This window comes from Vicia villosa, unplaced genomic scaffold (assembly GCF_029867415.1).
Source record: "Vicia villosa cultivar HV-30 ecotype Madison, WI unplaced genomic scaffold, Vvil1.0 ctg.002447F_1_1, whole genome shotgun sequence".
Taxonomy (NCBI): domain Eukaryota; kingdom Viridiplantae; phylum Streptophyta; class Magnoliopsida; order Fabales; family Fabaceae; genus Vicia; species Vicia villosa.
Window position 1 is genome coordinate 263,859 of NW_026705930.1, and position 9,550 is coordinate 273,408.

General features: G+C 29.1%; 1 long non-coding RNA gene across 1 annotated transcript; it reads left to right on the top strand.

Annotated features, from left to right (window-relative positions):
* Positions 1-679: 679 nt before the first annotated feature.
* Positions 680-2,252, top strand: LOC131638839 (uncharacterized). The gene is made up of 4 exons (XR_009294787.1): positions 680-953; positions 1,215-1,396; positions 1,587-1,675; positions 2,098-2,252. It is a non-coding gene; the product is annotated as an uncharacterized LOC131638839 (long non-coding RNA).
* Positions 2,253-9,550: the final 7,298 nt, after the last annotated feature.

Here is a 9,550-nt window from a genome sequence, read left to right on the forward strand (position 1 = left end):
TTTTTAAATAAAAATGATAAGTTTCATAAATAATATCTATAATATCTTTTTTTATGGTCATAAATATAAAAAAATAAACTGCACAAAAATAATATAAAATGAGAAATTTGAGATTTTGTGCAATTTAATGAGATATCTTTGATATTTTTCAAAAAATATGTTTCTTATACGAAAAAAAAAAAAAAATACAAGTTCACTAAAATAAAAGTTATATTCAATATAAAATATATTTTTTACAATGGGAAGATTTCTTTTACTAATATGAAGATATTTTTGATTATTTATAAGATATTTTTGAAAAATTAAAAGATATTTATTACAATGTAAACAAATGTATTTTTATGAAAATAAAAATTTCGAGATTTTTTTACAATATAAAAAGGCTAATCTTTTTATTTAATTCTTTACAAAAAAATATCGTTCAAAAAGATAAATATAAGAGAACAAAAGTTATTTTTAATTTATGTATAAAAAAAAGTTATATTTAATTTAAACCAATATAAAATATCTCATCAATATTTAAATGATATGATTTGATTGAATATGTATAAAATTAATGATATTTTATTTAATATTATCAAAAATGATTTTTAGTAAACTTTTCATAACTGTCTAAAATACTGAGTTTATATTGTTTTTTTTTTTCAAACAAAAATATTTCTCTTCAAATCCCCAAAACAATCTCTCTTCTATTTGTGCCGTCTCCTCACCTAAACCCTAAATTCCACTTCCCACCCAAAATCGTAAATTCCAAATGGCTTCTTCGCCACATACGGCAAGAAAAACTACAGTCAACCAAAGGCTCAATTCTCTTTGTCTCTATCTCTGTTTTCATCTCCTCCTATATATTTCAAAAGAGGTCATTTTCTCATAAGCTGCAAGGAAGACGAAAGGGTTTCTACACTATAGTGGTCTGTCCATTGAGGGTTAGATTCCTCCATCTTCAATCAAAGGTATTTTTCTTTTTCATTCTATTTTTATAAAGCTTTGGATTTTAAGTTTTGGTCTTTTACTGTTCCCTATTTTGAGTAAATTGTCTCTCTATTTATAGATTTCAAGATGTAAAAATTTCTTAAATTAAGTAGATTTATGGACCAACAAGAACATTTGACTAGTTGTTCTGATTTACATTAGTGGCTATGTTGTCCCCTTGGTTAAGTATTAAATTTCATAGGAGAAAATTGGATCTGATATTTGTTTATGGTTTTTCTCAGGGCAGCTGAACTTCTCCTTGGATCTGATATTTGTCTGTCTCTGTTCTTCCTGGCTTCCAGTTAGGGATTGTGGTGGATTGCCTATCTGGTTTCCTTAGCGACTTGTCTAGTTACACAACTTTCTTATTTTTAACAATCAAAATGTTTCTTTCAGGTATAATATGTTATATGGAAATTTTCAGGTATAATCTTCGCCTAAGCTTCATGAAATAATTTGCTAATAATTCTTAATTTCAGTGTTAAGTATATAATGTATAAGTTATCAGTAAGTTTAATTTCTTAAGATTTGGTGTAATATTTTTTAGTTTTGTAACATGTTATTTTGTCTTGTTTATTTGTCTTGAAACTAATCTCATTCTTATGATTTTTAAGAATGGGAAAGGAGGAGTCAATTGATGTAGAAGGAAAGTATAATGGTGTGTTCTTCCTCCTAAGCCTCCCAAACAACAACTTATGGAAAGGTACCTAAAACCAAAATTGTGTGTTTGAATATGCAAATTTCAACTAAACTGTATTTTGATTTTTTTGAAAATTTTTCTTTAATATTTGAAGTTTTAAGTATGGTTTATCAATATTCTATTGAGCATGCAAATCATATTTTGATTCAATACCAAATTGAAGCAACTAAAGATGAAACTCTAGTGTGTATTTATTTATCTATTTTATACATGAATTTTAAATTGAGTCTCGAATTATTTTTATGAATTAATATCAAGGTTTTGTTGTAGTCTCACTGATGTTAGTCTCACTGATGTCTATTGCTAGGACTCTTTGGGTGTTGTCCATTTGTGAAGTTTGATTGAAAAACTTATTTAAGTGTTATTGATTGTTTTGTATTGTTCCCCTCATTACTTCTAATGTTATGCTGAAATTTTGATTGCAGGGACAATTTCTGGTTATTCTATTGTTGGGACAATTGAAATTAAGACTAGTATTTTGTACCAAATTAAATAGAGAACTAAAGCACAAATATTATATGTATATGGGAATACAAAAAACCTTCGGAAAAGTACTATATGTTGTATATTTAACTTTATAATATAGTTTGTTCAAAATAATAAAATGAATTTGTCACTATTTTATCTTCTTTTTTTTGATTAATTTTGTGTTATTAAATTGAAACAAATATTTTCGATCAAAAAAAAAATAATGAAAATAAAAATATTATGGTATGAAGAATAGGCAACATTTTACCAGCGTGGCTTTAACAAAACCGTGGACTAAAACCTAGGAAAAGATTATAGTGTGAAGGATAGACTACGGTTTTCAAGGTGTAGCTTAATCAAAACCGCGGTCTAAAACTAGATCAAAAACCGCGGTCTTTCCACTTACTATAGACTACGCTTTTCGTTTTGGTGGCCGAAAGTGCAAAAACCGTAGCCTAAGGAAATAGGCAACGGCCGCATATTCCACGCCTGGATAACCGTAGCCTAATGTCTTAGACTACGGTTTTTATACATATGGCCGCGGTTTTGGCTCGTTGCCTAAACTCATTTTTGTTGTAGTGACGCTTGATTCCATTGTGAATTTCCACATCAATAGGTTTTCAGAGCAGAACAAACCAAATCCAATTGCCCTTTCCCCTCAAGGAAGTCTAGGTGAAGAACTCAACGACACAGAGAACTTATCTTTCCCCTTTGCGAGTTCTCGAGCATCTCAAAATACTGTCAGTTCAAGATGGAAGATGGTGATGCATGAAGAAAGCCAACTTTATTACTATTGGAATGTTGAAACCGGGGAGACTTCATGGGAAATGCCTCAGGTTTTGGTTCAAGCTGGTCATTTGACTTATGATCCCTTACCATATGCTTCTGTCAACAACAAAACAAACAGTGCCACAGTTGGTATGGATAATTTCAACATGCTTTCAGCTCTGACTAATGTTGAGGAATCAGATTCTGAGTTGCAGTCTTTCTCTACTTCCCTATCACCCTCAACGACATCCTTTTTCAACTCGTATGAGACTGACACAAAGGTATTGTTGTCTTATGCTGTTTACAAAAATAATGCATATAAGGTGTTTGATAAAAGACCTCTGTGTGTTTCCGAGCTGAAATCTGTTGGCAGACATTTCGCAATGGGAAAACTTGTTACACTCAGAGAGACACGACGTTTATGTCGTATTTCCGATGAGCTTGCAGAGAATCCTGTTTGTTCTATTTCAGAAGATACGTGTTCCGTTTTTTCTATTGAAGCCAAGAAGGACGAGGAAAGGATTGTGGAGGAACAAGGTCTTCGAATCACATTAGATTGTGATGGATACTATCCTGCTAGTTCAATTGATTCTGATGCCTTAAATACATTTCATGATGAATCCAATCCTCTAGAAGCTAGGGACTTGTCAGCTGAATTAAATGAAGCGAGAGAAATGATTAGGACGGAAGTACATCTTGAAAATGTAGATATGGTTTCTTATTTTTGTGCAATTCAGTTTGAATTTAACACGGATTCTGATGATAGCGGAGTTGGTTTCGGCAAAATTGACAAGTCTTGTTCAGTCAATGACCATCCAGCAAACCTCAATCCAGAGCATGAATTGTCCAGACGTGAGAATGAAAGATTTGAGAATCAGGAGCATCCGGATGTTAGGGCTATGATTCCTCGGCAGTTTAATTTGCCTTCCGAGCGTGGTGTTATCACTGTCTCTGCTGCTATGCATAAATTGGAGAGCATGTTATTTTTCCTTTCATATGGAGATATCTTTAAGATAACATTGGAACATCGTTCAGCTAATAACCATACTAATAATGAACATGTTCAGCTAGCAAAAACACTGGGTGTGTCTAAGCTCCTTGTTGTTGGTAATAAAATGGATGATCCTACAGTGAAGTGGTCAAAAGAAAGGTATGATGATGTTGATTCTGTTTTTCATAAGTTGCTTTTGAATGTGATACCCACAAAGAAGGAATTTGCTTCTGCAAGAAAAAGATCAAGACGTGCTCAAAATAAGAAAGTTGGTGATGCTATTGTCATGGATGTTGATGCTACATCCGTGTTGTACAAGAAAAAATTTGCTTCGACATACGACAGTTTTAAATTTGTTTGGTTCAAGGAAGATGAAAATGTGGTAAAAGTAATATATACCAGTTCGGAGTTTGTTAATTCTGATGGTGATGTTGGTGTAATTCAGGAATCTACAAGCTTTTATGCTGAGCAAGGTTGTCATATTTTCTATACTGTGTCCCTTGCCTTTCAATATGCTTCATATCAAGTTCATAATGTTCATGTTTACGGAGGTTACGTGCTTCACATTGATAACGGAACTGGTATCTTTGTTGGAGATGTTTGTTATGAAGAGACCCCCAATGTTATGGATACCTTAAGAAGACTTAGCCATGATACTGATTCAGAAGTAGCAATGGCAGCTGTTATCTCCTTGAGTATAATAGGCGCGAGAACAAACAATGCTTGAATTTCGGGCATGCTACGTAATCTTTCAAGCTATTACTACAAGGATACCAGCTTTCTATTTTGTGTGCGCATTGCCCAAGGTCTTGTACATGTGAGAAAGAAACTTCTTACACTTAATCCTTATCATTTTGATTGGGACTTCGTGTCACTGACAGCGCTTGCCAGACTAACTATGTTGAATGTTTGCCTTGATATGAAAGATATTGTGTTGAGAAACTATCACTATGTTCTCTACTTCTTTGTTTTGGCAATGCAGCCGAGGATGTTTTTGACCGGGGAAGAGAACTTAAAGTCTCTATCAGTGCATGTTCGGATCGGTAAAACAGTTGATGATAAGAGCTTTGATACTGTGATTGGAATTTCTATTGGCTTTAGTTATGTCTATGGGAACAAATGCACTATGGAGTTATTTTTTGAAGAGTTAAAGTTGTTAGTCTTTAATGATGATATACTTACTATGGACAATAGATGGAATTGGAAAAGGAATGTTGTTGTAAGCGTTTCTATTGCTGTGCTCAATGCAGTTTCTGTAGGAATTGCTTTCTACATCTACTATTATTGCAGAAAGAAGAAAAATAATGTTCATGCAATATTATTTACTAAACTATATCAATGTGCTTCTGGTTCTGGTTCAAAAGTCATTGAAAAGGGAGGTAGATACTGTGGAGTCCATTTCTTCACCTACAATGAACTTGCAAAGGCCACAAACAACTTTGATTCTACAGAAAACAAATATGAATATTTCCCTTCATCTTTACCTTGCTATAGTTGATGAGCTTGGCTATTTCATTGAGCTTGACCATCTCCTCTCAATTCAAACAATGGAATCCGATAATAATTTTAGAACCTTAAGGACAAGGTTCAAGTGGACCCGACGGCAATGATAGGGAGTGAATTATGAGTTAAATTAAGTTAGAATAATAATTTAGTAAGTTATTCATATTATTAGTTATTTTGTATTGTTATGGGCTCTTAGTAGTATATGGGCTTTTACATTTAGGATCTATTATTAGTGTTATATAATGTAGTCTCTATGACATATATGGGATCAATCAAATGAATGAAAATGTTATTTTAATTTCTCTTAGCTTTTTATTATTGTTCTTCCCTTTTCTTTTACAAACCCTAGATTTTGGTAGGAATTGCTTCCTACCATAAACATACAAACTTCAAGTGAAAAATACAAAAATGAAAATCTCACAAACCATAAAAAAACTTGCAGCCACCATAAAGTTCAAAGCCCATCGCATTTTCATATTTATAAACATACAAACCTCAGGTTAAAAATAAAAAAACGAAAAATCTCACAAACCACAAGACAACTTGAAGCCAACATATTGTTCGAAGCCCCTCACATTTCACCCTCACTACCGCACAAATTCATATAACCACACCATCAGAATCCTACATCTCACACATACACAAACACAAAACACGCTGACCTACAATACAGAAGATCAAAAGAAGAGGAGGAAGCAGAATCAAAAGTAAACATACATGGGCTTATTTCGTCTCACATTTGTGATGTAGTGATCAAATATTTCACAATTTCCATTTCGAAATCTTGTACTCTGTAAAGCCTCTGAAAAACAATGAGAAATGAGGATTATTGGGTTTGTGGGGTGAGGGTATTTATTTTGTATGTGTGTTTGTTGGTGTTTGATTGTGTTACTGTGTCTTTGAAAAACTGAATCGAGAGAGAGGGGTGAGAGGTCGATGGTTCTGTTTTTTGTTTTGTTTTTTTTTTTTCAAAAGTGAAGCAGAGAAAAAGAAAATGAAAGAGTGAGAGAGACGCTTGGTTTTGATAACAGTGAGATTTGTTTTGGTTTAGAGGTTTCACACTATTTGTAGATTTTGGAATATGCAAAGTTGATACTCCCTCCGTTCCTTTTTAAGTGTCGTTTTAGAAGAATTTTTTTGTTCCTATTTAAGTGTCGTTTTATAATTTAATGTTATAATTTGTCATTTATACCCTTATTTTTTCAATAACTCCATCTCAAATTTTTCAATTAGTTATTGAAAAAAGAGAGTGTATGATTGAATTTATTTGGAAAGAGAAAAATAAATAAGGGTATAATAGAAAAAGTAACTCTAATAATCCACTATCTTGGTGGAAGAGCCTTTTGCTAAAACGACACTTAAAAAGGAACGGAGGGAGTAGTAAAATAGTAATGATAGTAGTAGCCTTGGTAATATACGTGAGCATCAATTACATTAATTTTGTGTATAAAAAGAAGTAAAAGATTTTAAGGAAACGAAACTCAGAGAATAAGGTTTGCATTGAAAATAAAAGTTACAATTAATATCTATTCAGAAAATTAACTAATAGACTTAACGTACGATACTTATTTTTATGGTCCAATATGAAGTTGAAAAATAAAGAATCTGCCAATAATAATAATAATTTATTCTTTTAGATTTCCAAGACTTAATAATCATATAAATAAATATAACTAAAAAAATAAAAAATAAAAAATTTAAAATATAAAAAAAGTAATTAAAAGTTACTATAAATAGAATAGAAAGAAATTGTTAGAAAGCCTAAGAGAGTGACACTTGGCAAATTTGTCAAAATACTCATCTTGCTTTTTTACATTGTATGATATATAATATATTATATAATATATTATATTTTTCCATAAAAAATATTCAGTGGCATTTAATTTACATATCTTTAAAATAAAGACAACAAATTAAAATAAAAAATACAGACAACAAATTAACATATTAATATCCTTATATTTTAACTTTATTTCCAACATTAATATTACTCTAATTATAATAATAATAATATATTTTGGTATAAATTATTATAAGTCTTTAACTATCTATTTTCTAATCCATAACCACCTACCATTTTTAATTTTAAGTTTTTTTTTGTTTCTTTAATTTCTCATTTATTTATATTTAACGGTTATTATTTTCTATTAATTGGTATAATAATAAACATTAAAAAATTATATGTCTTAATAATGGTATAAGAAAACAGTTGTAAAATATTATGTTTTTTTTTGTATTCTTATCCACCTTTATAAGTACCATTGATCCTACTTTCATTATTTATTCAGTGTTTTTGCTATCCAGTTCATTCTTTATTCAGTGTTTTTGCTATCCAGTTCACGTATTTATTATTTTTTAGGATTTTTCACAATGTCTGCTATTGGCAACAATTTTAATCCGTAAGAGATTTTTTCTAATAATTATTTGCATATTTGTTTATCTTATTATCAAATTTCATACTCAATTATTATATTTTCATGTAAAAAAACACCTTATATGTTTTTGCAGGCTTTGTGAAGATGATATATTGCCTGCATAAATAATAACAAATGATAGAGTTGTTCACATGTATATCGGGACTGGAATAGATGCGCTAGCAAACTGGCAAACCAGTGACATATTCTACACAATCTGAATGGAACACACTACCACATTTTTTTAGATTTTTATTTATAATTTATATTCCAGCTTTTACTTATTTTTTTAATTTAAATTGGATATATGATAAAATCATATTATTTGTTTTGTTAATAACATGTGATTGAATTTACTGTTTCTTTTTGACACATGTATGTTACATACGCCATATACAAAGGAAAATAATATTCACTAAATATATTTGACTTTAACACTCATAAATTTTTTCTTTCTTACAATTTATTACCAATTATTGTCCAAACTTTATTACAATTACTTGATTTTTGAAATTACTTCAATGATTAAAGTAACTTTTATATAAATAATTTAAAATAGAGAATAATTAAAAATATAAATAAAATTTAAATATATATTTATCATTTCTAACATATAAGCTAAAAAATATCTCTCTTCAATATCTCATATTAAAATTAAATAATAAGTAAATAAATTAATTTAAATTATGAGTTAAAGGTTAAACTCAATATAATTCAAGTAGTCATATTTATAAGAGATAACTTACTTATTTTAATATATAAATGAAATCATAATAAATCTTCTAATAACTTAAAAAATAATATTATAAATACTTTTTATATTATTGTTTCACATTAAAAATTTAATAATATAATTGCAAACATACTTTAAATAACCTACAAGACAATTTTATATATAAAAAAATGTAGTTTTGTTTCTAATATATCCGTGCTCTCCGTGCGGGGAGCACGGGTCGACAATCTAGTTAAAATAACATTAAACAAGCTTAATATTGGTAATTTTGAAAAGAAAAAAAATGAAACATGTATTTTCACTATAGAGTAAGAAAAAAGAAAATCTAAAGGTCAATTGGTTGTAATTTTAAGCATACTCTTCAACTTAGAAGTACTTGGTTCGAAACTTAACTCTTGAAATAATGACTAATTATGTATTATATATAGAGAAAAAAAGATATGCACTGACAGTGTAAACAGTAAAATAATAGAGTAATTAAACAAAATTTCTTTTTCTAATACTTATATTTATTTATTTATTTATATATCACACCTAATAACTAACTTTTCTAACTATTTAGGAAACAAACCATAATTTTAATTATATTTAATTATGTCATATAATAAAAAATCACCACTTATTGAAATTAATAGAATTAAAATCCTTCTCATTTATTAAATTTTATGCAATTAATATAATAAAAAATTCGTCTTATTAGTGTAATTACAGGAAAAAAAATATATTATTGATTCAAATAGGACAAAAATATATCCTACTTATGGAAGTTAATTTATAAAGTTAAAATAATGATTGAATAAATATTTGTTAATGGCGCAAATAAAAGAAAAGTTATTATTGATCAAAATACAAAAAAATATGTGACAATGATTTAATTACACCTATAGATATATTTTTTATCCAAATACAATTAAAATAATTAATAAATAAATCTGTGTCAGATTTAAAAAGACAACATATATATGTCACTTATTATAAGTCGTTGATTAATACAAATA